General features: G+C 41.6%; 1 pseudogene; it reads left to right on the forward strand.

Annotated features, from left to right (window-relative positions):
- Positions 1-256: 256 nt before the first annotated feature.
- Positions 257-1,712, forward strand: LOC100943173 (annotated as a pseudogene).
- Positions 1,713-12,195: the final 10,483 nt, after the last annotated feature.

A 12,195-nucleotide genomic window follows, 5' to 3' on the forward strand; every position in this document is an offset into this window, starting at 1 on the left:
AATTTAACCAAGAGGGGTCACAAATAAGCCCTATTATGTTCCAGAAACTGCAATAAATATCTCCACCCTAATCCATGAGAGCTCTGGGGACAGAGGTTGCATCTTGTTCCTCTTTATTCCCAGAGTTGGACCCTTGTCAGCACTTGACAAATAAAGAAAAAAATGTACACATTCATTCATTTGTAATTCCACAAATAGAAGGTGATTTTTAGCTTAAAGTAAATTAAAATGGAGGCCTGGTGGCGGATAAACAGTAATGGCGGAGGCTGCAGCTCCCAGAACAATAGCCACAACCTTAAGAGCAGGAGTGGCAGTGGTGGTGGCAGTAGCCTTCTCCCCACAGTTGCCACCCTGTCCCCGGGGGCAGGAGGAGGAGGATGTGGCAGCGGCTGGACTAAACAGGTCACCTGCAGGTATTTTATGCATGGGGTTTGTAAAGAGGGAGAGAACTGTCACTACTCTCGTGATCTCTCTGACAGTCCATATGGTGTTGTGTGCAAGGATTATCAGCGAGGGTACTGTATTTATGGAGACCGCTGCAGGGAGGAACATGGCAAGCCATTGAAACAGGAAGAAGCAACTGCTCCAGACCTAACTGCAAAGTCATCTGTTGCTGCTTCCTCAAGTCTCTCTTCAGCAGTCGGATCTCTTGTTGCAATGAATACTGGTGAAGCTGAGTCAAGAAATTCAAACTTCAGAAGTGTAGGGGCAGGTCCAGAGGACTGGGTGAAGGCTACTGAGTTTGTTGCTGGACAACCCTACTGTGGCCACACTGCGCCTTCCTGCACTGAAGCACTCCTGCAGGGCTCAGTAACCAAGGAAGAATCAGAGAAAGAGCAAACTGCCCATGTAGAAACAAAGAAGCAGCTTTGCCCCTGTGCTGTCATGGGAGAGTGCCCATATGGGGAAAACTGTGTGTATCTCCACAGGAACTCATGTGAGAGGTGTGGGCTGGGGATCCTACATCCAATGGATGCCGCCCAGAGATCACAACATATAAAATCTTGCATTGAGGACCATGAGGAGGACATGGCACTCTCATTTGCTGTGCAGCGCAGCAAGGAAATGGTGTGTGGGATCTGCATGGAGGTGGAGTATGAGAAAGCCAACCCCAGTGAGCACTGCTTCAGGATCCTCTCTAACTACAACCATACCTACTGTCTCAAGTGCATTCGCAAGTGGAGGAGTGCTAAGCAATGGGGGAGCAAGATGGTAAAGTCCTACCCAGAATGCCGGATCACATCTAACTTTGTCGTTCCAAGTGAGTACTGGGTGGAGGAGAAAGAAAAGAAGCAGAAACTCATTCAAAAATACAAGGAGGCAACAAGCAACAAGGCGTGCAGGTATTTGATGAAGGATGAGGGAGCTGTCCATTTGGAGGGAACTGTTTTTACAAGCATGCGTACCCTCATGGCCATAGAGAGGAGCCACAGAGACAGAAAGTGGGAACATCAAGCAGGTACTGGGCCCGGAGAAGGAACCACTGCTGGGAGCTCATTGAGGAAAGAGAGAAGAGTAGTCCCTTTGACAATGATGAAGAAGAGGTTGTCGCCTTTGAGCTGGGCAAGATGTTGCTTATGCTTTGGGCTGCAGGTGGGGATGATGAACTGACAGACTCTGAAGATAAGTGGGACTTGTTTCATGATGAGCTGGAAGATTTTTATGACTTGGATCTATGGCAACCTTGCGTGGTGCGTGGACTGGTCTGCTGAGCCTCAGACAATAGCTGTCCCCTGGGCTGGCGTGGCAGTACCTGTGTTTCTCTCCCAGGCAGGCCTATCAACTCCAGGTGCTGTCCTAATAATTTTTACCCAGGGCCTGTCTTTCAATCCCTAACCTTTCCCCCAAGGAGTGTGTTGTTTTCTCTTTTTAAAAAAGTTACAAAAATAAATCTTAAAGTTAAAAAAATAATAAAAATAAAAATAAAATAAAATGGAGGCCTGAAGAATCCTAGAGCAGACAAAGCCAGTTAGGCCTCATAAATGAACTTAACGCTGCTTGATTTACCAACATAACTAAAATTTAACATGGGCTATTTCTTGTAAATGCCTTTGTTAAAGAAAAATAAAACTTAATGCTAACCAATAAGAAGCCATCAACTAACTCATATAAGTGGGGACTTTCCAGCAGTACAGACCACATAGGGCAACTGTATAACTAACCAATCAAATATTTTTTGGCTACTTCTTTGTTCACCCTATAAAAGCCTTCCCTGTACTCCCTTGGCAGACCCTTCCTGACTCCTGAATTGCTCAAATAAACTCTAAAATGTAATCATGCCTCAGTTTATCTCTTAATATTGCAGACCACTAAATCAAAAATTAAATACGTAATGTTATATCCAGGCTCAGAATCAGTTTATTGCCCAATTGTAGTCTCTCCTTGGAGGCACCATAGCCTGTACTATATTGATTTCCCTCACAATGAATATACTCCCTCTGCCCACTGCCTCCAGCTACTCACCTCCAGATCACACCCTCTGGAGCCTGCACTGCCCTAAAAGACGCCTGCCCACTAGCAAGGGCATAAATGGCCCAGCCACTCTGGCCCAGCCTGTCCAAACCCCGACTTCTGTCTGCAGGCATGGGAATCCATTGCCCTGGAGGACAGTCACAAAGCTCCAGCTTTCTTTCTTGGTTCCTGGCTCTCTCCCCTCTCAGGCATCCCTTATCTTTTCTTTTCTTTCACTTCTAGGAACACCGTTTCAAACTCACTGCAGAGTAACTTCCAGGAGAAACACGTTTGGTGATACACAGACAAGGAAACTGAGTCTCAGTGAAGATGAGTAATTTGGCCCAGATTAAAATAAGCCTCAGACTCAACATTTTGTGCATCCCAGCAAAGCTTCAAAAGTCTTAAATCATTAGCAACAGGTTTCCACACTGGCCAGGCAGCCCCACCGTCAATCCCCAGGCGAGTCTGCACAGCCCAACAGCACTGACCACTCCACTCTCCTTCCGGAGGGAAGAAGCATGCAGTCAGGATCCTTACGCATTTGTTTTATAAAAGTCACATCCAACACATGTCTTAGAAACACTTGAGTTTTCGCATTTATCCTAAAAATACAGCCTTTAGCTTCAAGGTGAAAAAAGTCAAATACCATGAATTTAGAACAAACTCAAGGAGCAAGCCTATGTTAAGTGGAGGAAAACAATATACTGAGGATACAGCATACACTACTTTCAAAGAAATGAGGTCATGTCCATATTCTAACTAGAACTGGACAGAGCAGTCATACTTGGAAGGAGACCCCAATTTAATGATTAGATATGAATATTCTAGTTAGCAAATCAGAGCATCAATCCAAGCAGTCATGAGGCCCAACTGACCATCGTTACACTTCATCTGAGGAAGCACAGTCACCAAAGTTGTTTAAATTCTTTAGTGTCCAAATATACAAACACTTCTTCCCATATTTTCACTTAGACCCTTCTCGTGTCTAGAAATAGTCTTTGAATTATCTATGAATTTAAAAAATAAAGGTAACGTCTTGGTTTGTAAGTGATACTCCCCAACACCATGAATTATTAATAACCAGATGTACAGTAAAAATAAAAAACACCAAATACATTTCTGCTCACTTATTTCATTCCTCTTAATTATGTGATTGTGTGGAGAACTTAAACTTATCCTGATAGTCTTTTCTAAAGAAGCCAGTTTTTTATTATATTTTATTTTTCAAAGTAGCTATTCTCAAATGTTATATGAGTTACAATATCTTACTGTCGAGCATTTATCAAAAGTGCCTGATGATCATAATATCAGTCATAGCCAAGAAAAACAAAAAATTTAGAGCTTAACTAAGATACATCTCAGAGCAAAGGGAGGCACAATTAACAAATACACAAGGCATAAACTGACTCTGCCCTAGGAAAACTGAGATGTATCTTGTGTAAAGTTTGTCAAAGGATAGAGCTATGGCTTAGTGCCCATAGCACAGTGGTTACGGCACAGGCCACATATACCAAGACTGGCGGGTTCGAACCTGGCCCTGGACAGCTAATCAACAATGACACCTGCAACCAGAAAATAGCCAGGCGTTGTGGCAGGCACCTGCAGTCCCAGCTACTTGGGAGGCTGAGGCAAGAGAATTGCTTAAGCCCAAGAGTTTGAGGTTGCTGTGAGCTATAACACCATAGCATTCTACTGAGTGACAGAGAGTCTGTGTCAAAAAAAATAAAATAGATTTCTTTTTTAATTGGTAACACATCTTTAGGTTAACATACAGTAAAAAAACTTCAACAATGTTAGCATTTTCTGACACCCTGAAAATAGACGCATCTAGGTCTCTAGATCTCAATCCTTCCTGACCATTGCCATCACCTAAGCAGCTTTATATGTTCCAAATGCCCACCCTTGACTCTTAAGAGATTTTGATGCAGCTGATCTAAAAGCAGATGAAACCCAGCTATACAGTGTTCAAAGCTGCTTTTCTCAACAGAAGGATTTTGGTGTTGCTTTTGGCTTTTGGGATCTTATTCTCATCCAAAAACACAAATTTTTCATGACTTAATCACCACTACCAGTCATGTGGGGGAAGCATATTGGTTTGTGGGTTTGACCCATATGCTCTGTTTTTGGTTTGTTTTATCTATTTTTACTCACTAGACCTGGAGATATGCTTGGATAAGCTTTCAAAATAATAAACCCACAAGCTATGTAATTTATAAGAAGACCAAAGAGAAATTTTAGGTACAGAGAATGAGAAATCTGTTGAGAGAATTGTTTAGATTCTTTTATATTTCTTCAAGATAAGATTTAGTGTGGCTTTATACGGGTTTATTGTGAGTAACCATAAAACATATTAATAAACAATATTCCAGATAAGAGGTTATCAACCAAAGATATGTGGAAGATGACTTCATTCAAGGAAATGGCACATTTGCCAAGCAGTTCATAGCAGAGGCATCAATGCCTATGTGAGCACTCTTGGCCCAGCAATGTCTGCCTGGCACACAGGCACTCTCAGGTGCACAGCCCTGAGAGCAGGTTCCTCCTTTAAGGTGGTGCCCCAGGCACCTCTCCTGTCTCACCCTTGCCAAGGCCCGAGACAAAAGAGTAAGAATTTATAGCATCTGTGCATATCTCCATCTTACTGACTCTAAAACCAAATAAAAGTCTTTCCCTTAATAGTCTTTTTAGAGAACATTTTCAATCATCAGTAATTATTTGAACTGAATGTTATCTTCAGATTGGCTTTCAAATATTCATTAACAATATGTCAACGTATGCTTAATTAAATCCTTGGATGATATAAATAAAATCTCTGTACTATTTATTCTGTATCATTAAAACCTAAAATGACCCTTAAACAAAACGTCACCAATTACTTCCCCATTCTAGAGAAGGTAAGAACCAGCAGCCCTGTGCAGGCAAGCCTATGTCAGTGCGCTTGTCTTCATCAAAATAATGAGAAAAGAATTCTTACTGAGGAGTAAGAAAGATTTGGTGACCATTGTTGGCCACTGGCTGCCCTCAGCTCATCTCAGCTTCATGCACTGACGTTCCTGACCCACAGCCACACTCCCACCAGCTAGGTGCTCCATCTCTTGCAATTATTCAGAGTTTGTAAAGAAAACTTAGGGCAACAGGCTGGGTACAGTGACTCTGGGAGGTGGGAGGATCTCTTGAGGTAAGGAGTTGAAGAATAGTCTGAGCAAGAGCAAGATTCTGTCTCTACTAAAAATAGAAAAATTAGCCAGGTGTCGTGGTGGGCACCTGTAGTCCTCGCTACTTGAGAGGGTGAGGCAGGAGAATCATTTAAGCCCAGGAGTTTGAGGCTGCAGAGAGCTATGATGATGCCACTGCCCTCTAGACTCTGTCTCAAAAATAAATAAAATAAGAAAACATGGTGTAGCAGCACCAGGAACATCACCTGAGAGTTTGCTGGAAGTGCAGAACCTCAGGCCCAACCCCAGGACTGCTGTGGCAATATCTGCATTTTGACAAAATCCTCAGGTGGTCTGCAGACACACAGCATTTGAAAGGCATGCTCAATTCCAGCCTACCTCTTTCTCAAAAGAGTCTGAAATAGCATTTCTTTCATAAGCAAAGGGTCTAGCCAAGATCAGAGTGGACCCAGGCTTATGTGTCTCCTCCAAACAGCTATAGCAAGAGTTCCACCTTACCCCTTCATTTTTGCCCAACCCTTACAGTAGGTTTCTGCCACGGTTGCTAATTAGCAGACTGAGACCAGCACTCTATCTTGATTCACATTCTGTGAATCCCACTCTCTGCCCCAGAGGACATGAGGATTTTACAAGTGCATTTTGGGGGGTTGCCACAATGATTTACATTGATATGTTGATATTTAGTGGGCACTAAATGTCCTCAAATCCATGACATAGCCCCACATACAAAGAGTTGCCCCACATTCCATGAAAATCTCAGGTTTTCTACTGGGTATTTCTTTGGGTGAAAGTTTTATCTATAATTACCTGAGCCTGGGTGTTAACTTCATTTCACACGTGAACACGAAGTATTTTTGCAGGAATGCAACTACTATGCAAATCAAGGGAAAAGCAGGCTGTATTTTTGGTTAGAATTTTACCAAGAATTTTTCATAAATGCCCTGAAAAATCACATTAATAGTGACAACACAACTCTTGGTAATTCAATTGCCAATTCAACACACCTCTGTCTGGCTCCGCTCGTAAGCTGTCTTTTTCTCAGTGCAATGCTCTGATTTCTTCATTATGTCTTCTAGGACCAAGCTATTCACAAAGTAGATTCCATGTGCCAATAGCAGCAACTGGAAGCTTGTGAGAAATTCAGAATTTCAAGGCCCACCCTGCACCTACTGAACCAGAATCTGCTTTTTAACAAGATCCCGGAAGACATCTATGGACAGTCAAGCTGGAGCAACACTGTTCCACTTTAGTTCTATACATATTATATATTTAAATAAATATTATCATTTACTCCTTTATTTCTTCTTTAATTAATAGTTAGAGCATATGGATTTTCTTTTTTTTTTGACAGTTTTTGGCTGGGACCAGGTTTGAACCCACCACCCCTGGTATATGGGGCTGGCGCCCTACCCACTGAGCCTCAGGAGCCACCCCATATGGATTTTTTTTAATTATGTGTGTAGATATTTTAGCATGAATGTTAACTAAGTGGGTGTAACAAAATGTTTGAAATAGAGAAAACTGGGTGGAGCAGTGTTGACAACCACTTAGTTGGGACCTGACCATCTGTCCAGTCATTGATTATCCACTCTCTTTAACCCACCACCAACAGAAGCCTGGGAGCCACAAAAATTATGTATCACCATTGACTGAAATTCCTGCTGCCACCACGAACCAGATGAATCCTCTTGATTAATCACACCAATTTCAATTCAGACCAAATCTCAGGTTTTGGGGGAATAGAGACTGTCTTTTTACTACCTGACTGTTCTCTTTCTCTTGAAGTTCAGACCCATGGCCAAGTTAAACCCACTCTGCTACAAAATTTTCTCCCATATCCGCAATGGTTTTTCAAAATCTAATACACTCCACAAGTGAACCTACCAGAGTTATAAAGATAGAAATATGATGCAGTTGCGTTCCAACTTGAGGATGCTACATGAAATTTTCAGAACTTCCAGAATGTTACATAAGTCACATCCAACTTAATACAAAAGTACATTTCTAAGACTAAATATGAATGATTTGGCAAGGGTGAGAAGGGTTGGCTCTAAAACTTGTATTATAAATTATTGTTCCTCATTACAGCATAACCACTTGAAGAATTATTTATTTCAGTTGCAAAAGCTGAATGGTGTAATCTTAGCTTGAATTATGCCATTATAAAGAGAAGTAGGAACTTAATCATCCAAGTTCAGCTTCACAAATTACCCCGGAAAATCTAGTCATTTCCAAATATAGTAACATTTGACATTGTGTATATGAAGCATGCTAGAATTATCATTTGGGAAAAACTTTGGGGGGCTTACATAATGTTAAGACATTTGTAATATGTCATGGCATTATTGTACCTTTTTCATGCAATTCCCAGCAATCAAAAGGTAAGTACCTAATTTACCAGTTACATTTTCTTGTTGGGGGCTTGGTATATATAAATCATTTCCACAACCACTGTCGGTGCACATCTACTATCCCATCCTCATCGCTATGATGTGGGTGCCCACTGTGGGCACTCTATCGCCAGGGGAATAAAAGCAGCCATTACCACAAATTGAAGGTACAAATGCCTGCAAGAGGGGGGCTTCCCATATTCCAGGGAGAGTCCTGAGCAACCTCTGACATGGCCTTTTATTGAAGCATTATATAACAGGTATGGAGGCCCACACACAAGAGCTACATGCTTAAGGATCACTACATGCTCTTCCCCTCCCCCACCTACCCCAGCTCAACTCCCACCCTGCTGCACCAGGAATGTCCAATGTATAACACCTGCTTGCTAACGAGCGGCCAATCTTAACTCATTAATGCCTGCAGCTGCTTGAGGGCTCATCTCCCAGCAGCCAAATGTCTCCATGCCAACAAGGAGATTGTCCTGCTCCCAGAGCCTCTTTCAAGACCCGGTGACCACTTCCACAAGCTTAGTGCGAGGTCTCCTACAAACCGCATTACTCAAATTTTTCATTATGTTCTAGAAATAGTTTTTTCTTTCAACCATCCCACCCTGAATGCAGTGAAGTAACAGCACCATTTACCTAACCCTATACACAGTACTTCTAACATAGCCTATATACAGTACTTCTAAGATGTACAGATGTGAAGCACTTTAAAACCAGCAGAAAACTCATGCTTAACCCTTGTTTTGCTAGCTGCAAGCTGTGTGACTTCAGTGGATCTGTGAATCACAGTTTCCACATCTGCAAAAGAAGAAAGTGGACCAAACGGTCTGTGACTTTCTTTCCATCTTTAACATTTTGTGATTATATTCAAAAACCGACACATAAATGTGTTCTGCAAACTGCAAAACAATTTTATAACATTTCCAATTCAATCTTGGTATTAGATCACTTAATGATTTTCTAAAGGATTATAACTGTCAGCTCTTGGTTATATATGTTCATGAAAGGAAGCATGCAATGCTTGATCCAAAAACCATATATAATTAATATCTGAAAGCAGTATTTTAACTTTTTTATCCTCCTGACAAAAATTTGCTAGCATTTCTGGCTAAATGGAATTCAGAGAGTTAGGCTCAGAAAGATGTGTCACAAATCCCAGGGCAAATGGAAGGTGCAGACAAGCAGGGCATTGAAAACGTCAGAAATAAAGGTAGAAAAGCAGTTAACACTATGGAAATAACTTAGAGTGCACTAAATTCCTAACCTCTAGGGACTTCAATTCTATCAGGCTGAAAGACTACATTGGTACAGGTTACAATCTAACTTTTTTTAGAAAAGCTTTCTCATAATTTTGCAAAAGTACAAACTGATTGTAGGTATTGACTAAAGTCTTTGGCAACCTGCCAAAATGTAACAAAATGTAAAATGTGTAAGACCATTGATTCACCAGTTCTGCTTCTTCAATTGTACTCAATAGCAATTGTGGCTCACGTGCAGAAAGATAGGCGTATAGGGTGTTCACTGGAGAACTGCTTTTAACAGAGGAAAATGAGAGACAACTTGAATAGATGGCCAGCACCTAGGCAGTCGGGAGATGTTCACCCGGGATATGAAACACTGTGCAGTTAATATTAACTTTTTATTTTGAAATTTGCAGAAAAGTTGCAAAAATAGTACAAAGAATTCCCATAGATCCTTTACACAGATTCACAAAGTTAACATTTTATCACATTTATCTTTCCCCCTTTCCACCAAGCTGTATGTGTGTATATGTTTGTGTTAGCAAAATTTGTAAGCTTTTTTCCTCCTGATCTAGGATCAAGCATTACATTTACTTGTCACATCTCTGAATCTTCCTTAATCTAGAATAGTTCTTTGGTTTTCCTTTGTCTTTCATTACCTTGACACTTTAAAATAGTACAAAGTAGTTATTTTGTAGCAGTTCCCTCAACTTTGATATGTCTGATGTTTCCTCATAATTACAGAATACAGCCATGTTTCATTTTAGTAAATATTTATGTAATGACATGGAGGAACTAGGGATATTTTGCTAGTGGAAAAAGGGAGTGTATTTGTCATAGTCACAGCAGAAAACACATGGCCCACTCAAATGATATAACTAAAATTACTTTAATGAAGAGATTTTCCAAAAGTATAAACAGGGTTAAAAGAATAGGTAGGTGTTGAGGGAATCCACATAAGATGGTGATATCCCCCAGAGATTAGCACCAGCCTTAAACAGAAGGAGAAAAAGGAGAGAACAGTTACAGCTGGAGCTACAGAAGAGGACCCACCAGTGCAGCAGTTGAAGCCACAGAGGAACCTGAGTTTGGACAGAGGGTCCATGTTATAAATACCCCAACTTCCTTCTCTACCACTCTCCAACCTCCTCCTAGTGCCTCCCATTACTCAAAACCAATCAGAAGCAAGAAGACAAGAGAGCCAAGGTGATACAGTCCATGGAAGTCAGCTTTCCAGGATGTACTACAGGACAGAAAAGTGGGAGAACAGATCTTGGGCAGAAGGATAAATAGCAAGCAAGCACAGCAGCAGATTCTGTGTCTAAGAACACGAAACAAGATGTCAACTTGGATGTTTCTCATGAAGCAGAATTCTAGATAAGGGTCAGGGCTGAAGACTGAATACTCCATGTTTTCTGTGGGCAAAGCAGTGAACACTGAGGGCACCCTCCTCCACAAGGGCCTTACAAGAGGCAAAATGCAGAATCTGGCTGGGCATGGTGGCATACACCTGTAACTCCAGCACTCTGGGAGGCTGAGGAAGGAGCATTACTTGAGCTCAAGAGTTTGAGAGTAGCCTGAGCAAGAGCCATACCATAAAAAACAGAAATATAAGCAGGGCATGGTGGTACATACCCAAAGTGCCAGCTACTCAGGAGGCTGATGCAAGAGGATCATTTAAGCTCAGGAGTTTGGGGTGCTGTGAGCTGTGATGCCACTGAACTCTAGCCCAGACAATAAAGCAAGACTCTATCTAAAAAAAAAATTTTAAATGAAAAACCAGTGCTATCACTACCCACCACACGACCTTGTTCCAGTCCACGTAAGAGAGCATTGAGAGGGGAGGAGCCACCACTCTGAGAATGTCAATTCATGGGAAGAGTCTAATTCCTTCTGGTGCCAAGTGCCCCTGCAGGAGGGACAGAGGATTGCTTCCTTTCCCCAAGACAAAGTGCACTGTCTCCACTGAGGCTCCACGAGAGTCACTTGTAAAGATTATGGTGACTTCAAGAAGAAAAGATTGGCATTTTATTCCCTGTCTGATATCTGCTGCATGCAACCTCAGTAGATGAGAACTGAAGACAGATGACAAGTGGGAATGGAGGGTTACCTGGTGAAGAGTGAGTCAGAATCACCTCCACACTCCCAAACTCGTGATTTCTGACAGACACGAGACAGAGACAGATCTCTGATGAGTTCCCATATGCATCTGCCAGCCCTAGACGGAGATTTCAGCAAGCAGTTGCAACTGAAAGAACTTTCTTGTAACAGAGGTAAAGATATGAAAGGGGGTAAAATGCATTACAAGTTGTCTCTTTAAGCCCCCAACCCTTTTGGGGAACTAAAACCTGCATTCCTGACCAAGTCGATAATCAAAGGGGCAGAAAAACGTTCTTTGTCTTCTAGTGCCCTAAACCACAGGAAGTGGCTCAACAGAATTGCCCAGAGGTCACAAGATCATCCTCACCAGAGATAAGGTTAACCGAAACTATCAACTACAATAGCCCAAAGCCAGAACACATGAAACTAGTCACAGAGAGCCTAACCTCTGAAAACCCTGTCTTAAAAAGCCCTGTATTTCTGCTTAACAGGAAGATAGAAGCCCCCCTGCGTGCGTGTGTGTGTCTGTGTATGTGTGTATGTGTGTATGTGTGTGTATCTTTAAATTTATTAGGTGATGCCAAAGAGTCTTCCAAACTGATTTTCCCACCAGCCCTCTGAGCATTGGGGTCATTTTACTTTTAGCAATTCTGATGAGTCTGTATTGGTATTTCATCATACTTTGTATTTTCTGATTGCTAATGAGGTTGAGAATCTTTTCTTAAATTTTTAGGTAATTTGATATCCTGGTTTTGTTTAAGCTTTGGGGGTTTTTTTTTTCCTTTTTTAATTTCAGATTAATATCAGAGTATACATGATCAGGTTATG

This window comes from Otolemur garnettii, unplaced genomic scaffold, assembly GCF_000181295.1.
Source record: "Otolemur garnettii isolate 467f Iridium unplaced genomic scaffold, OtoGar3 scaffold00002, whole genome shotgun sequence".
Classification (NCBI taxonomy): Eukaryota; Metazoa; Chordata; class Mammalia; order Primates; family Galagidae; genus Otolemur; species Otolemur garnettii.